Genomic DNA, 16,755 nt, shown 5'->3' on the forward strand with positions numbered 1-16,755 from the left:
ACCGGTACATATATTGTGCTTGTCAGAATAGCACAGTGTATATGCGTTGTTTTCTTTATTTCTGAGATATCCAATTTCTTCAGATTTCTTCATAAACTTCTGACCACTAACTCTCAGTTTCCCTACTTCTACTGAGTTTATTCTTGCATAAGGATTTACCCAGAACCAAATTCTGTGATTTATCATTTATCATGAGTTAGTCTTCACTGTTTGATTTACCTGAAATTAATAAGGGAAAACAAGTTGAAGAATAGTGTTCCTCAGCAGCATGTGTAACACTAGGTCTGTCCAGAACATTTATAGTGACTTTGTGCCCTGTGAATTTCCACACATTATAAAAATTCTTATAACACTCTTACTTAAAGCGTAGTGAAGAACGCCTATGATATTATAATTATGACTATCAAATACTAATATGTTTTAAGTTTCCATAAGTTTAATATGGTTGATAAATTTAGCTAGGCTAACTAAAAAGTGGTTGAGAATATAAAAGCCTCAATAAAAGGTGAGAAAAACCTGGACAGTTGTGGTGCATGCCTTTAATTCCTTTAATCAGGAGACAGAGACAAGTGGATCTTTGTAAGCTTGAGGACAGCCTGCTCTACAAAAGCTAGTTCCAGGACAGGCTCCAAAGCTACAGAGAAACCCTGTCTCATAACACAAACAAAAAACAAACAAAAAAGTGAGAAAATAGAAATATTAATAGAAATATTAATAAAGTACTTAATTTTATTTGCAGTAGAACATTTTTCTCTTCTCATGAATGTTAGAAAATTTCCATTTATTTATTATTATTTTATATTTTTATGTAAAATAATTTCTCAATTTAAACATATTTGATCATATTTTCCCATTTCCCAAGTTATTTCAGAACCTCTTCCCCTCTGTACTGATTCAACTTTATGTCTTTTCTCAAAAACTGAAGAAAGCCACAATACAACGCCCCCTATAAAAAGACAAAACCATGCTCTAAAAGAAGAAACTGCAATCAAATAAAAGCATACACACACACACACACACACACACACACACACACACACACACACACACACACAGCTCTGTCCTGGTGTTGTTGGTAATTGAAATGCCCAATTTTACTTTATTAGATAAAATTGATTTATCCACTCTCATCAGATATAAATGACAGTTTAGTTGTTTATCATTACCTTAGTGTCTAGGTTTTGACTCATTTACTCATTTGTTTAAAATAAAATATAGCAATAAAAATAAAAAAAATCACATTAGAGTTAGGCTAGGTAAATCAAGAGATGGAAAAGAGATGAAGAACAAGCACAGGAATCAGAGAGCCACTTTGGCCTTCACTTAGGAATCCCATGTAAACACTAAACTGAAAGCTATAAACATATGTAAAGAACCTGTTGAAGACTCATACAGGCCCTATGCTACGTCAGATACTTTGAGTTCATATGTGTTTCAATGTTAATTTAAAGGCTTTTGCTTTCCTGGTGTTCTGGATCTCTTCTGGGACTTACACTCTCTCCGTGACCTCCTCCGCACAGGTCCCTGAGCTACATGGGCAGGATTTTGAAAAAGACATCCCATATAGGACTGCGTGTTTCAGAGCCTTTCACTCTCTACTTACTGTCTGCTTGTGGTTCTCTCTCTATATTTTTATATGCTGTAGGAAGCGGCTTATCTGATGATAACTGAACAGGATCTAATCTATGAGTATAACAAAAAATCACTAGAAGTTATTTCATCACTATTTTATTTCCTTTTCCTTAGACCAATATTTTTTGATTTTTCTCTTTGTCTATGGAATATCTAGTCTGTTTGTTGGTCAGCCAAGGAGTTTTTTTTTTAGTTATATCTCATACAGTGGGTCTCAAATCAGTTATCGATGAGTTACTACCACAATCAATCTATGTTACCATTATTTTAGAAGTATAACACTGTCAGTAAAGATTTTGTGACTGTCTTGGTGTTTACATTACTCTTTTTATAGAGTGCAGAATACCTTCCTGTAACAATGACATGAGAATGTAGGGTTGAAAGCAATATGTAGGCATCAACTCTACATCACAATTTTAAATACAGTTCTTTTCAGCATTTTGACCTTGATTTCAGTTATTTACAACAGCCAATAGTACTGGCAAATTGCCTATGTAGGGCTAAATATATATTAAATACATTTATTATCCTCAATCATAAGCAATTTTCCAATGAATATCATACCATTATGACCATACTCAAAGTTGTATATAAGAATTCTAATAATTGGTTCACCTACCTACTTGATGAGTAATATATTTCTATGAAAATACAGTTAATGAAAAGTTTATTGACTCAAAAAAGCAGAACTATACCAAGAAAATTGAAAATTTTGACATTCAAACCATTAAAATACCAAATTAGTCCTAACTCACATATTTACAGTAGATTATCCAAAGTGAAAACTAGACCTACAATAATAATGAAGTAAGAAATTGTATGTGCTAAGGAAGCTATGGTCATTTCTAATTGTCTAATTGACATGACAAAGATACTCGTGGAAAAAAGTCTCAACAAAGAATGACCAAGATCAGCTTAGCCATTGAACCTGTGACTTATTTGTGGAGGATTATGTTGATTATACTAATTGATATAGGAAATCCTTTCCACAGTTGCTGTGTCCTGAACTGTATCAGAGAGGAGACTATCAGCTCAGCTCAACTATGTTTTATGTCATTTTTCTTCTATGCCCTTGACTATAGATTCAATAGTTCTTTCAAGTTCATGCCTCAAATTCCTCAAAATGGTAAACAGATCCTTTGATTCGTACAGTAAATAGGTCATTTCTTCCCTAAGTTCTTTACTTGCTTGGTTTTCAAAGCAACAAGACACAAGATACAGGTTTGATTTCACAAAGCAAGGAAAGGCATATAGCAAAGTAGAAAAAGTCATACTATAATTAAACATATTGCTTCCTATCTAATCTGGGCTTTCTGCAAAAACTTCATTATTTAACACATTGTTGAACACATTTTTGCCTTAAGAATCACTTATTGAAATTAGAATATAGTTTTATTTCTCATAAACAGAAGCATGTTCACATCAGAATATAAATTACTGAGTTTTATTTACGTGAACTCAAACATGGTGTTATTCTGCAGCTTTTTCAGGTGTTTCATTTCAAAATTCTAGTTTACAACTACTATAACTGTAAAAAGGCAAAATAAAACCATAGATAGGTGTCTTAAGAGGAGATGTTAGAAATGTAATCATGGTTATTATTCAGACAAAATATACTTGTCTAGCTTTACGGATCACTAAAATACTAAAATTTCTGTGGTGCTGAAAAAATTTGCAACCATAAGCAGTCTTCAAAGAAGATATGCTGTTTCTTTCTCTATCGGAAACAGGTCTTCTAATCTGCTGACAAAAAGATTAATGCTTACCACACCATGAGACTTTCTATTCATCTTCTATCTACTCTGCATTTGAATGGGCTATGTCTGGGATTTAATAGCGATCATAATAATCTTTTTTACCCCCAGATATATATCTTTGTATGTGAGATAAGTGCTTTCCTTAATTCATAAGGGATAGCCTAGAAGCTTAGAATCATGTGTTCCAAAATAAAGAAACCTAAATGGTTCAATGTCTCTAATGCTGTCCTGCCCCCAAGTGACAAGAATAAGTTTAAATATATTTTTGCAGTGATAGCCATATTTAGTAGCTCATATTTAGTATATAGTGCATTTAATTTGACACATGTATGCAATATTTGCATTTTTGTCTTTCCTCATTAAATTTTCTGGGTGGAGCCTTTAACTTTCTGTTTGACAGCTAGTTTAAGAAATTTAAGTTAACTAAAAACTATAGTTACCAATGGTGCTGATCAACACTGAGTTATTTATTTAAGAAAAAATTTTGGAGGAGGAACATGATCCTAACCAGTGCTGTGATGGACAGAGAAGGGCAAAGAGAACAATATGCAGACCCAAGGTAGTCTGCCCCAGCCTCCGAGGCCAGAGGGTACGATTATGGTGGGCAAAAGTATGGTGGGGAGACATAGAGATGATGATAGATAGATAGATAGATAGATAGATAGATAGATAGATAGATAGATAGATAGATAGATAGATAGATATAGAGATAGATAGATAGATAGATAGATAGATAGATAGATAGATAGATAGACAGATGATAGATAGATAGATAGATAGATAGATAGATAGATAGATAGATAGATAGATAGATAGAGAGAGAGAGAGATGGGAGGAGAGGGAGAGAGAGTGAGGGAGGGAGAGAGCTGAGATTGGTTTCCTGTGAACAGAGGGCATAAATAAAGAGTTGAAAATGGTGAGGAGAGGGTTAAGGTTAAGGGTTGACGATTTCTTGGCCTGGGCTGCTGCTGGAAGTGGATGAGATGGAGATGCATGATGTAAAATTGCACAGGTAATAAATTTTAAAACGGTAAAACTCTTGGCTATATTTAATCCAAATTCTATCCTCTCTACTTTCAAGAATCAGGGTTTTAAAATCACTGATCTACATGCTGATATAACTTAAATTTCAGCTCTGAAAAATAGAAAAACATTTTCTTTGGTGACTGACTTTAGCTAACTTAGTAACTTCTACTAATATATTTTTATTGCAAATATTAGGACTTTAAACTTGTTTATATGATTACTTCATAATATAGATATAGACATAGATAATACATATCCTATCTAAGTATACATAGATTATTATTTCCTTTATCAATCTGCATATAGGTTCTTTGTTTCAATATCTTAACTACTGTGTATAATGTTAAAGTTTAGAAAAATGTAATTCCGCCATCTTTTTGACACAATGATTACATTTCTGCTTAGAGTAGATAGGCTATTTGCATATGTATTTTATTCTGCAATACCTCCATATTTTCTCTTAATGACTATACTACTGTTCACTGACTTGAACAATGAGTAATAATATCTCTACTCACTCTCCTTACCACTCTATTTTATCTACATGGTATCATAATAGTAATGCTACTTGAAGTGAGATGGCATCTCATTTGTACTTTAATTTGCATTTTCCTATTCTATATTGTTACTGATCTTCTTTTTCCATATATTTGTTGACTTTTGGAGATACCTCATTTGGGAAACAAATATTAAAATTGCTTGCCTGATTTAAAGCCTCTATTCATTTTATTTTGTTGCTGAGAATATTTTCTTTATATATTCTTTTGATTAGCCCATTGTAGAAGAATAACATTGAAACAACAACAGTTTCAATTGCTTCTTTATGTCACACACATGAAAATGCAAATCAACAAAAATATACATAAGTCACATTGCACATAGTGATTTCTTTTCTTTCTCTCTCTGTATCTTCTAAGAAATAATTTAATAAATTAAACCTAAGAAAATTGATGAAATCTATGTGAAATATAACAAACATATTTCAATTTGATATATTACATAAATACAAAAAGAGAAAAGTCTGATATATAATATTTTTTTAATAATTTGGGTAATTCCAATTTTGTATAGTAGGAAAAAGGTTCTGCTTAAATTGTACATTGCCTCATAATGCATAAATAAGAGAACTTAAATGTAAGAAAAATTCTTATATTATTCAACCAATAAAATACATTAAAAGTCCAGTACTAGGAAGAATATAAATTATATAAAAATATCAAAAGCTTGTAGCATATTGTAAATATTGTTAACTATATTCATATTTTAAAGACAAATATTAATCAACAAAGCAGTGGAATTTAATATGTTATAATTTTAAAAGTAAGAATTGTGAATAACTAGAATGTAAAAATTTTCTAATATATCAGGAATAAAAAGCAAATAATTAAAGGCAATATTAAATGAGAAACATATTGCTCAGTGACTGAATGAAAAAAATTCAATATGGAAGAGGAAAAACATCTCTGAGAACAAGTAATTAAGACATATAAATGATGTTTTCTAGCTCCATCCATTTTCCTGTAAAATTCAAGACTCCATTATTTTTTTCTGATGTGTAGTACTCCATTGTGTAAATGTACCATAATTTCCTCATCCATTCATCGGTCAAGGGGCATTAAATTGTTTCTTGGTTCTGGCTATGACAAACAATGCTGCTATGAACATATTTGAGCACATGTTCTTGTGGCACAATTGAGCATCCTTTGGATATATACCCAAAAGTGGCATTAATGGGTTTGAGAAAGGTGGTTTCCTAATTTTCTGAGAAATCACCACACTGACCTCCAAAGGGGCGGTACCAGCTTGCATTTCCACCAGCAATGCAGGAGTGTTTCCTTTACCCCACAAGCTCTCCAGCATAAGTTGTCATCAGTGTTTTTGATCTTGGCCATTCTTACAGGTATAACATGGAATCTCAGAATTGTTTTGATTTGCATTTCTCTAAATATTTCCTTAGGTGTCTTTCAGCCATTTTAGATCCCTCTGTTGAAAGTTATCTGTTTAAGTCTGTATTCCATTTTTATTGGTTTATTTGTTCTTTTGAGGAACAAATTTCTTGAGTTCTTTGTATCTTTGTTTCTTTTCCCATTCGGCAGGCTGTTTTGTCTTGTTGACCGTGTCCTTTGCTTTATAGAAGATTTTCCGTTTCAGGAGGTCCCGTTTATTAATTGTTTCTTCCAGTGTCTGTGCTACTTGGTTTCTTTAGGGAGTGGTCTCCTATGCCAATGCCTTCAAGTGTACTTCTCACTTTCTCCTCTATGAGTTCAGTGTGGCTGGCTTTATGTTGAGGTCTTTGATCCTTTTGGACTTGAGTATTGTGCATGGTGATAGATATGGATATATTTTTATTCTTCAACATGTTGATATCCAGTTATGCCAGTATGATTTGATAGATATGCTTTCTTTTTTTCAATTTGATATTTTTTGACACTTTGTTAAAAATGAGGTGTTCGAAACCTGGTATTGGCATAAAAACAGACAGGAGGACCGATGGAAACATGTCTACTTTCTTAAGGAAAGAAACAAAACACACTGTGGCAATTGAGTTCTGAAGTTATTCATATTGCATCCATACATATTTTTAAGAGCAATAATGATGTGTATATTGAAAGATTTATTTATTTATTTTCTAAAGCCTAATGTCTAATTTCTCTTACAGCTCCCCAGGTGTCTGATATTGTCAACTTCCTGGAAACAATAATGGTGCCATAGAAGCTGTTCTAACTCATTAGATTGCTTTAGTTACACAGATAAGGATGATTATATACCTACCCACAGAACTCAGAAGATAATAGTGAAATGAATCAGTGCCATCAAAAATTATGATGGCCAAGAATAAGAATTTGAAACATCCCAAATCATTAAGCTACTTTAATCCTTTTTTTGTTACCAATATAATTTTTCTTAATTTGATTTTGGAAAAAAAGAGGTTCTACCTTTCAATCAAACCCATTCTCATATAAGCGATCAAAAAAAAAATCAAAAGTTAAATAGAGATTGAGAAAATAGTGCCATAATTTTTTTCATCGGAATAGTCACTTCCCTGCGTCCTCAATATTTTTCGTTCAATTGACTCTTCATTTATACCTCAACCTTGGAAGCACCACTCTATGGATTATATTTCCTTAATTTTAGAGAATACTGTTTCTTTCACTCTTTTCCTTTGATCACATTAGATTACCATACTAAACAAATATTTCAAGCAGCAGTACATACACCACCAGAGACTAGATGACATCTTTATGTCTGAGAACAAAAGAGTATGAAGATATATTTTTTTTAATTTCTCATAAAACAGGCATTTTGCCATCTAAATTTATTTCAGTGTCTCTGTGACTGTGTTGGTAATTTAACTAAATTAACACAAATTTTATTGAAAACTTACAATATAGAGTCAGAAAAAAATATTGTAAGAATTTAGAATGACGTTAGCTTCAGGCTCAGTGTGAACTCTACTGTGTCCACAATAACCAGTAAGTTCTTATTATAATATTCTCTCTCTCTCTCTCTCTTTCTCTCTCTCTCTCTCTCTCTCTTTCTTTCTCTCTCTCTCTCTCTCTCTCTCTCTATATATATATATATATATATATATATATGTGTGTGTGTGTGTGTGTGTATAATATACATAAAACATATATATATATAATGGAGGAAAATTGAATAAATAAATATATTTTTAAAAATAATTTTTACTTCTTTTCTTAGGCAGGAAATTTGCATATACTGTGAGTTCATAAGTGTGTTAGTCCTGGTTTGTTCTGAAGACAATGATTTATTCCCAACTCCTCCTCAACCTCAAGCTCTTACAATCTTTCCACTTGCTCTTTTACAACAGTCTGTGAGCCTAGGAAGTAAGATGTAATACAGATGTCACATTTGTGGCTTACCGATAGACTACAACTTATTCTCTTCACTGTGCTCAGTTAAGACTTCCTGTGTTTACTATTTTATACTGAACACAGAATATTCTCCGAGAAAGTATGAGAATGGTATATCTACAAATAATGAGATCAATATATATGCAAGTTAGATACTATGTTCATTTAGAAAAATATTATAAGCAGGAATGCCCCCTAAGGCTGTGAGTTCACCAATAATGGGTACTTAGGAAGACTCCTAGTACTAAGCGTGTTTCTTCTTGTGTCACAATGCTTAAATCCAATCAGAAAGCTGTTGCTTACCACCCTAATACTTGTTTCACTATTGTGCCCATTAGTAGACCTTGCCATGTCAGCCACTGTTGCCGTTCACATTATACACAGCTGGGTAAGTCTGGTAATAGTTTGGTATTGTTTTGCTTTGTTTTTGTTCTTCAACCGTAAAAGTACCTTCTAGTGCCATGTCATCTGTCTTTTAGAGAAGAAGCTTCCAGGTCTATATAACTTGAGTTCTTAAAAATATCCTACAATCAAATAGTATGGTTTCTTCAGCAAAGAACTTTATTATGAAGTTACCATTATTTGAGCTGGTTTTGGAATATCAGTAACCAAAAAGAAGGTACCCTCAATTGGAAATGGAAAAAAAATGAAATGGAGCATACTGGCAGGATATTTAAGTGATTAATTTTTTGGAAGTATTGTTCAGATAACCATAGCGTTTGTGAATTTGTGAACTACATAGAATTATCATATACATAAAACAGCATTTCTGAGCATTCTGCCATGTCCTCTAGTACTTACATTCCCTATACTATTGAGTCCCTAAGCATTGAGGGTTGAGATTGATCAAGATACTCTATCGAATAAAAATCCATCGTATCTAAACGATATTTTAAGATGCATTTCAGATCATGAGATAATCCAGACATATTATTTCTGCATCACTGATTTAGAAAAGACTGAGAAAATTGTATAGTTTAATGCTAAACCTTGACATATTTCACATTAGATAACAACAAAATTTAGATGGCAAGAAATGAAAGTTCACTATATATTTGAATCTGGTCATGAATAGACAAATTACACTGTTATACTATTTTTCAAAAAATATGTAAAATCACTAAAAATGTAAAAGTCACATAATAGTCATAGACTTTTGGTTACCTATGACTTTCCCATCAACATTCATAGCTAAAAACAGTGAAACTGAAACCATGGATGTCTATGCACAGAAAATATAACTTTTAATGTTCAATTTGAAAAAGAATATTTTACTAAACTGCAAATCATTTGAGATGAAATAATTTATCAACATTGTTAACTGCATCATGGGTAATTTAAAGACTTCAACACGAGAAAAAGAATATTTATTATAGAGAAAGACTACTACGTTATAGAATTAAAAGCAAATGTATTAAGTGATTTATTAAAATAAAAGCCTCCTTTATTTCATAAAAGAAAAATAGGCAAAATTTTTAGAGGGTATATAATGAGTATTCTAGGATTTATTCACCATAAGGTCTTGTCACAGCTACTTAATTCTGCTGCCACAGAATGAAATGGCCATCAAAATATGTAAATAAGAGAATGTGACTATTTTTTTAAAGTGAATTTTGTTTACAGTTAAAAACAGTGAGCCTTAATTCAACAAACTCTGGTATAAAATAGGTAGAAAATACAATAAGTTATTAATATGTAAGTTGGAGAATATAATAAAAGTTACTTTATGATATAAAATTTCAAAAGATTGAATGAAGGGGTACAAGAGGTGGAATGTGTAACTACATGTAAAGAAAAAGAAGAGAGAGAAAATACTTAAACAAAATATAATTTGTTTCCGAAGAATTAAATGTTGCAGATAACAGTAAAATATTCCAACATAGATAACCATGTACTATTCTGAAACAGTATAATTTCTAAGCATGTTCTCAATAGCAATTCTTAAACCAGTAGTTATGTGTAGCTTTAAATCTTCATCAAAGAAGCTTCTTTATATGTGGATGGGAAGGACATAATTACAGATAACCAAAACTGGTCAATATGAAGAAAAAACTTACTCTGTAGTCCCTGCTTCTAGTGAAACAGCACAACACATTCTTTATCCCTAGAACATCATGAAAGAGAGAGAAGAGACATTTTAAGACCCAGAGAACAGGACATCGGCTGAGAGACTGTGATATACATATATATATATATATATATATATATATATATATATATATATATATATATATATGCTTTTCCCAGGAGATCCCAACAGCATAATTTTCTAAATTAGACCTGACCAATGATAATACCAGTGGCTATACCAAGGTGAGTATGGAGACTATCACAGGTTCTATGTCAGTCAATCAAGAGTTATAGACAATTAATGATTGCTAAAAGAGTTAGACTCACTCTTGTACAAGTATAATACAACTAATGGGTTACCCCATACAAAATACCTTGCCCACAAAAAAAAAAAAAAACACATGAAATAAAAGCATAAAACAAACTTAACAAAATAAGCAGGTTGTATTTATATGTTTATACAAATATGTTTATGTTTCTTAAAACAATACTTAAAGATAAAGAGGGGATTAAATTAATATGAACCAAAATGGTAACTCAAGCTATGAAATTAATATAAGCCAATGACGGGTAACAAAATTAATTAATAACAAACAAAATATATTTTATTTCTTCAAATTATCTTTAATACTAGAAGCTTAATATATTAATTATAAAGTTCTTAATTAGCAGCACAGTGGTGTCACACACCTTTAATCTCACCACTCAGGAGGCAAGTGGATCTCTGTGAGTTTGAGGTCAACCTGGTCTACAATAAATAACTAGTTCCATGACAGGCTCCAACGCTACGGAGAAACCCTGTCTCAGAAAACCAAAAACAAACAAATCAAAATGTGAAAAACCTCTTAATTTACTAAAATATATACATCATTTTAAACTATATGCTATAAGTATGATAGTTTGATGTGTTTTGTCTCAAAATCTCAGTCACTTTAACACTTGTTTCCTAGTTGTTGGTAATGTTTGCATAGATTAAGTGGATGTGAACTTGTATGAAGGTGTATGACACTGAGGACAGGATGCGAATTTTTAAAACTTTTGTGCCATTACCAGTTTACCTTCTATGCTCCCTGCTTAGAGATCAAGATGTGAGCACTCAGCTTGCTGCTGCAGCTATCATGTATGCCTTCTGCTACACTTACTCCTGTCATAGTGATAGACAGTCTTCCCTCTAGAACCATAAATGCAAATATACCTTCCTTCCCTGAGTTGTCTTGGTCATGGTGTTTTAGCAGAACAATAGAACAGTACTAATTGAGAATGTAATGCTATAGCTTATAATGGAAATGTATTTTATTAGTAATAAACTTAATTGGTACAGGAAAGGCTCTGGAAATAATAATATCATCAACAACAATGTGTTACCTAAACAAAGGATATATTTAAATACTCAGACATAAAGGAAGACTTTAATTATATTTGATATATAAAAATATATATCAAACTAGATATATAGATAACTAGAAAATCACTAAAGTTCTAGTGAAAATGAAGTATTTGCACTGTTTTATAAATAGTACATGACACAAAAATATATTGAACAAAAAAAACAGTTCTGTTTCAGAATTGTTTAACTCAGGATGAGGAGAGGAGATTGCTAGGAAGGAGGAAGCAAGATGTAATCTACCCGGCTGAGAAAGGTACCGAGTCTTGTAGCTAATGTAGATAAGAATAATGGGTTAATATAAGTTATAAGAGCTAATGAGAATCCTGAGCTAATGGGCCAATCAGTTTATAACCTAATAGACTCTCTGTGTGATTTTCTTTGGGGCTTGCCAGCTGTGGGAACCGGGCAGGATAGTTTCCAGAAATTATAAAATATTACCTATTAACCCATGTTTCTTAATTATACATTATATTTTTAAACGAGTTGCATGAACACAACACCTTAATCAAGAGGAGAAATATATATGCAACTAAGTTGACCTAAAATTTGTATCAATAAATCAAGATCTGTTAAAGGAGCTGTGGGCTGTGTTCCTGCCCCCCGGCTCCTGTCCACCTGGCTAGCTTATGCCCTGAAATAACAATACACAAACTGTATTCTTTTAAACACTGCTTGGCCCATTAGCTTTAGCCTTTACTGGCTAATTCTCATGTCCCAATCAACCCATTTCTAATAATCTGTGTAGCCCCAGTCTTACCAGGAAAGATTCAGCATGTCTGACCTGGCGGCTTGCTTCATCGTGTCTGTCCCAGAGAGGAGAGGAAATGGCGTCTATCTGAGGCGTCTTACCTCACTTCCTCTTCCTCCCAGGTTATTTATTTAAGAGGGAAAAAACTTACAGATCACCATCCCAGACAACAGCCCTCTGTGCAATCAGGAAGGGAGTCTAGTCACCAGAAGCAGAGCAGGAAGCAAAGAAAGAGAGGAGAGGGAAGTGGCTGCTTTTTAAAGGGAGAGAGACCACACCACAATGGGCTGGTATCTCAGTGGCTATTGGCTGAAGGAGTGGAAGGAGCTCCCGCAACAAAGATCCATACCAATGCAAAGTATCTATCACTATAGCATATCCCTGTTTAAATGTAAATAAACATTTATAAAGAATATTTGGAAATATGGGTGTAGTTCTCTCTAAACTGCTGTCTTCTTTCTTTTTGGGTGAAGTATTTTGGGGAGTGTTAAAGTATATGAATTGGTTTATCTTAGCTGCCCATACAATGAAATGCATCTCTGTACATTGCTCCTTTGCAGTCAAAAAATTCAAATAAAACACAGTGATATATCTAATCCTGATTCTCTGTGTATTTTTCATCTTTATGTGGCTTATTTTTCTTACTCTATTACTTTTTCTACAAGTTTAATGTTTATTTTATTATCTTTACTCCTTTAATCTATAACTGTCTGTACTCTTTTATATTACATTTGCTGTCTCTTTACTCTTTTTCTTCTCTTTCCCAAGCCTACATACATTTTTACACAGTGTGACTTGTTCAGAAGTCTTTTATGTTTGAATCTGTCCTATTGTGTATCTGTAATCATTTACTTTCCAAGAGCAGTTCTTAAATGCTAAGCAGTGGCATGACTAGGACCAAGGCTGCTTTGCTTTTTGGCCCTGCCCAGTTCAACATGTTGGAGGCCAGTTCACTGTCTCTGCAAGCCACGCACACTGCTCCAGTTCCAAGTATGCAGCAGATCTAAGCAGTTTGTAACACATTACTCACAAACCCCATTTAAATGCTCAGTCTCCTGAAAGAGCCAGAGTTAGTGCTGACAGTAAGCTCCTCTTTCAAAGCTGTGGGTTGTTTTTTTTTTTTTTTTTTTTTTGGTTTGTTTTATTTTACTACTGTTGAATCAGGAACACTTTTTCTAAAGGAGCTGCAGCATGCTGCCAGCAAGCAGAGTCCATCCAAAAGAAATGCAGTTAAACTTTGTAGGTTTTTTTGTTTATTTGTTTTTTAGTATCTAGAATTTCTTTCCAAGCTTCTTCAGGTTTTATGAGAATATAGTCAACCACATTGGTGTGCCAATTTGTTTGGAAAGGCTGATAGTCCATTCCTGGCTGCTTAGAACAGAAATAACCACACAGAACCTGTAACAATTACAACACTGCTCATGCATATTTCTATCTCATTTTTAACTCTTAAATTAACCCATTTCTATTATTTTATATTTTACCATGAGGCTTATGGCCTACAATCAAGGTTTCAGCTGGTACCTTCCATCGTTGTCCTCTGAAAGCTCCATGGCAGTTCCCTGATTCCACCTTCTCTCTCCTGTCATCAAGTTTAGTTTTCCCCAAGTAGGTCTATTTTACTCTATCACAGACCAAAGCCATTTCTTTAGTCATTAACCAATAAAAACATCACATATAGAGAAGAACTTCCCATACCAGTTGCTGGCCTGGGCCTTCTCCCCTGGGTGTCTCTGATTCGGTACCGGCCTGCTCCTTCAGAGGTCACTGGCCTAGGACTGGGGCTGGTGTCATGGGATCAGCTCAAACCTCATCCCATGGAGGTCTTTGACTTGGTGATGCTCAGGTGGAGGTTCCTGGCAGGGTCCTGCTCCTGCAGAGGTCACTGGCCTGTGTCTAGTCCCATAGACTAGGTCTGCTCACACAGGGGTTGCTGGTCGTGGCCTTGTCTGATGGAAGTCATGCCCTCGTGCCTACTCTAGTGGGAGTCCCTTTTTTTGTTTTTGTTTTGTTTTGTTTTTGAGACAGTATTTTTCTGTAGATTTTTGAGAGAGGGTTTCTGTGTGTAGCTCTGGTTGTCCTGGAGCTCACTATGTAGATAAGACTGGCCTCCAATTTACAGAGATCCAACTGCTTTTCTCTCCTGAGAATTGGGAATAAAGACACATGCTACCACTGCCTGGCTTATTTAAGACTTTAAAAAGGGAGACAGAATATCATTTTCCATTATTCCTCTTTATTATAGGAAAAATAAATATTAGGCACACAAATTATCCTATATGCATATTAATTACTTAACTCTTTTTCTTTTATTGAAAATAGATTTTTTAATACACTATTATCTTATTTTGGTTTTTATACCCTACCTCCTCCAAGATACACACACATAATAATCTACACTCATTCTATTTCTCCCTCAAAAACAAAGGGTATCTAAAGATTAATAATAAAATCACACAAAAACAAACTTATTGGAAATGTACAAAATTACCAAGACAATAATAGAATAAAAAGAGCCAAATAACAACAAAAGAAGTACATATAGATGAAGTCACATACATTTATGCAAATGGGAGTCCCATAAAAATAAAAAATCAGAAACTGTAATAAGTAAACAGAGGTAAAAACAAAATAAAACAAGAAAAAATGCCATGAGGAACATTATGAGAAAAAGAACCTCCAAACAAGTCATTGAGTTTGTTCTGTGTTGGAAATCTATTCCTGAGCATGGGGCCTCTCCCTTAAGAATAGTTTGTATTCTACTAGTTCACCATTGTAGAACAAAAGGGTTCACAGTCAGGTTGATGCTCAGCTTTTTCCTCTGGTATCCTGCAGAGTACCTTCTCCTATCAAAAACATTAGTACTTAGACTTGAAAGCCCCAGTATAATTTCCTTTAATATATACAAATATGAAGAAGATTTAATGGATTCACCAAAGAACAGGGAGCACAGAGCCCCAACTCTGCATCTCTGGTCAACTATGACCTTGCTAGTTCTGGAAATTTATTGCATCCTATCAAGATTCTGGTCAAAGGAAACCACTGGAGTCTCCAATCAACCCTGGCTATTGCCAAGGTGACTGTTCTCAACAATCTACTGGTAATATCCTATTGCTGAAGACAGCACCTGCATAACTCATGGAATCATCAACTTTATATTCACTGACTGAGCAACATTCTACAATCTATGCTGCTTAATATTTTTCATAATTCTTTTCGATTTTACAATTTGTTTTTTTTCAATATTCTTGTTTCATTTTAATAGTTTTTCCTCAGGGATATTTTCAATTATATGGCTTAATTTCTGTGACTTTTAAGTTTTAGCTTTCTTAATTTCAGCTTTTATATTATACTAACATAAAAATCTGATTTAATCTTTTTAAAGTTGCTGAAATTTTGTTCTATAGAACAACATATGGTCAATTGGGGTGTAATTTTACTTCATCTTTCAAAATAATTTCTATTGTTCAGTTGTTGTGTTTTCTCTAAGAGATAATTAGGAAACTTTGGAGGAATGATAACTACACAGTTAACTGTGTAAAAGAGCTTCCATATGGAAAGAACGGAGGATTGTGTGAATTTTAGTCATGACTTTGGTTTGGTAGAGAAGTGAACAATTTTAGAAATATCAAGAGCTAATATTTTTTACTTATTTCAAAAATATTCTCAATATATGGCTTCCTTGACATTCATAAAGATAGATTTATATACATAAATGATAGTGTTAATCAATTACTTCATAAACTTATTCAGTCCTCTTTTGTCTGATATCACTTGTTTCACATACTTTTCATCTCAATCTCAATTAGACACTTCTCACTATTTTGGCTTCATTGCATTATCACCATCATCTGTGATGACATCCATATGGCTTCTGTGTGTTGATGACTCTTCCTGCCATGTAGAGATTTAAGTGGAGCAATATACTCTGTTTCCAAAATATGGTGACACTGCAATACCCGGTTGCTTTCTTTTATATGACAAACAAATACAAAATGAGATCATTTTCTTGAAGAAATGAAAAGACAGTGTATGAGTACTAGTTTCTTAGTGCATTGAAAATGCTACTTAAATGCTTATAAGTTAGTAGTTTGTTTTAGCATGCATATATAGCACTTAAAATACTGTGTGAATTCTCAAATATTAAAACACAGAGTTTGCAAAAGTGATAGATATTTTTATTTTATTCTCTATTTTGGAATTAGGTTTACCTAGTTATGATATAATGTTTATCATCATATTTTTAATGCTATAGCA

Source organism: Microtus pennsylvanicus, chromosome 1, assembly GCF_037038515.1.
Source record: "Microtus pennsylvanicus isolate mMicPen1 chromosome 1, mMicPen1.hap1, whole genome shotgun sequence".
NCBI lineage: Eukaryota > Metazoa > Chordata > Mammalia > Rodentia > Cricetidae > Microtus > Microtus pennsylvanicus.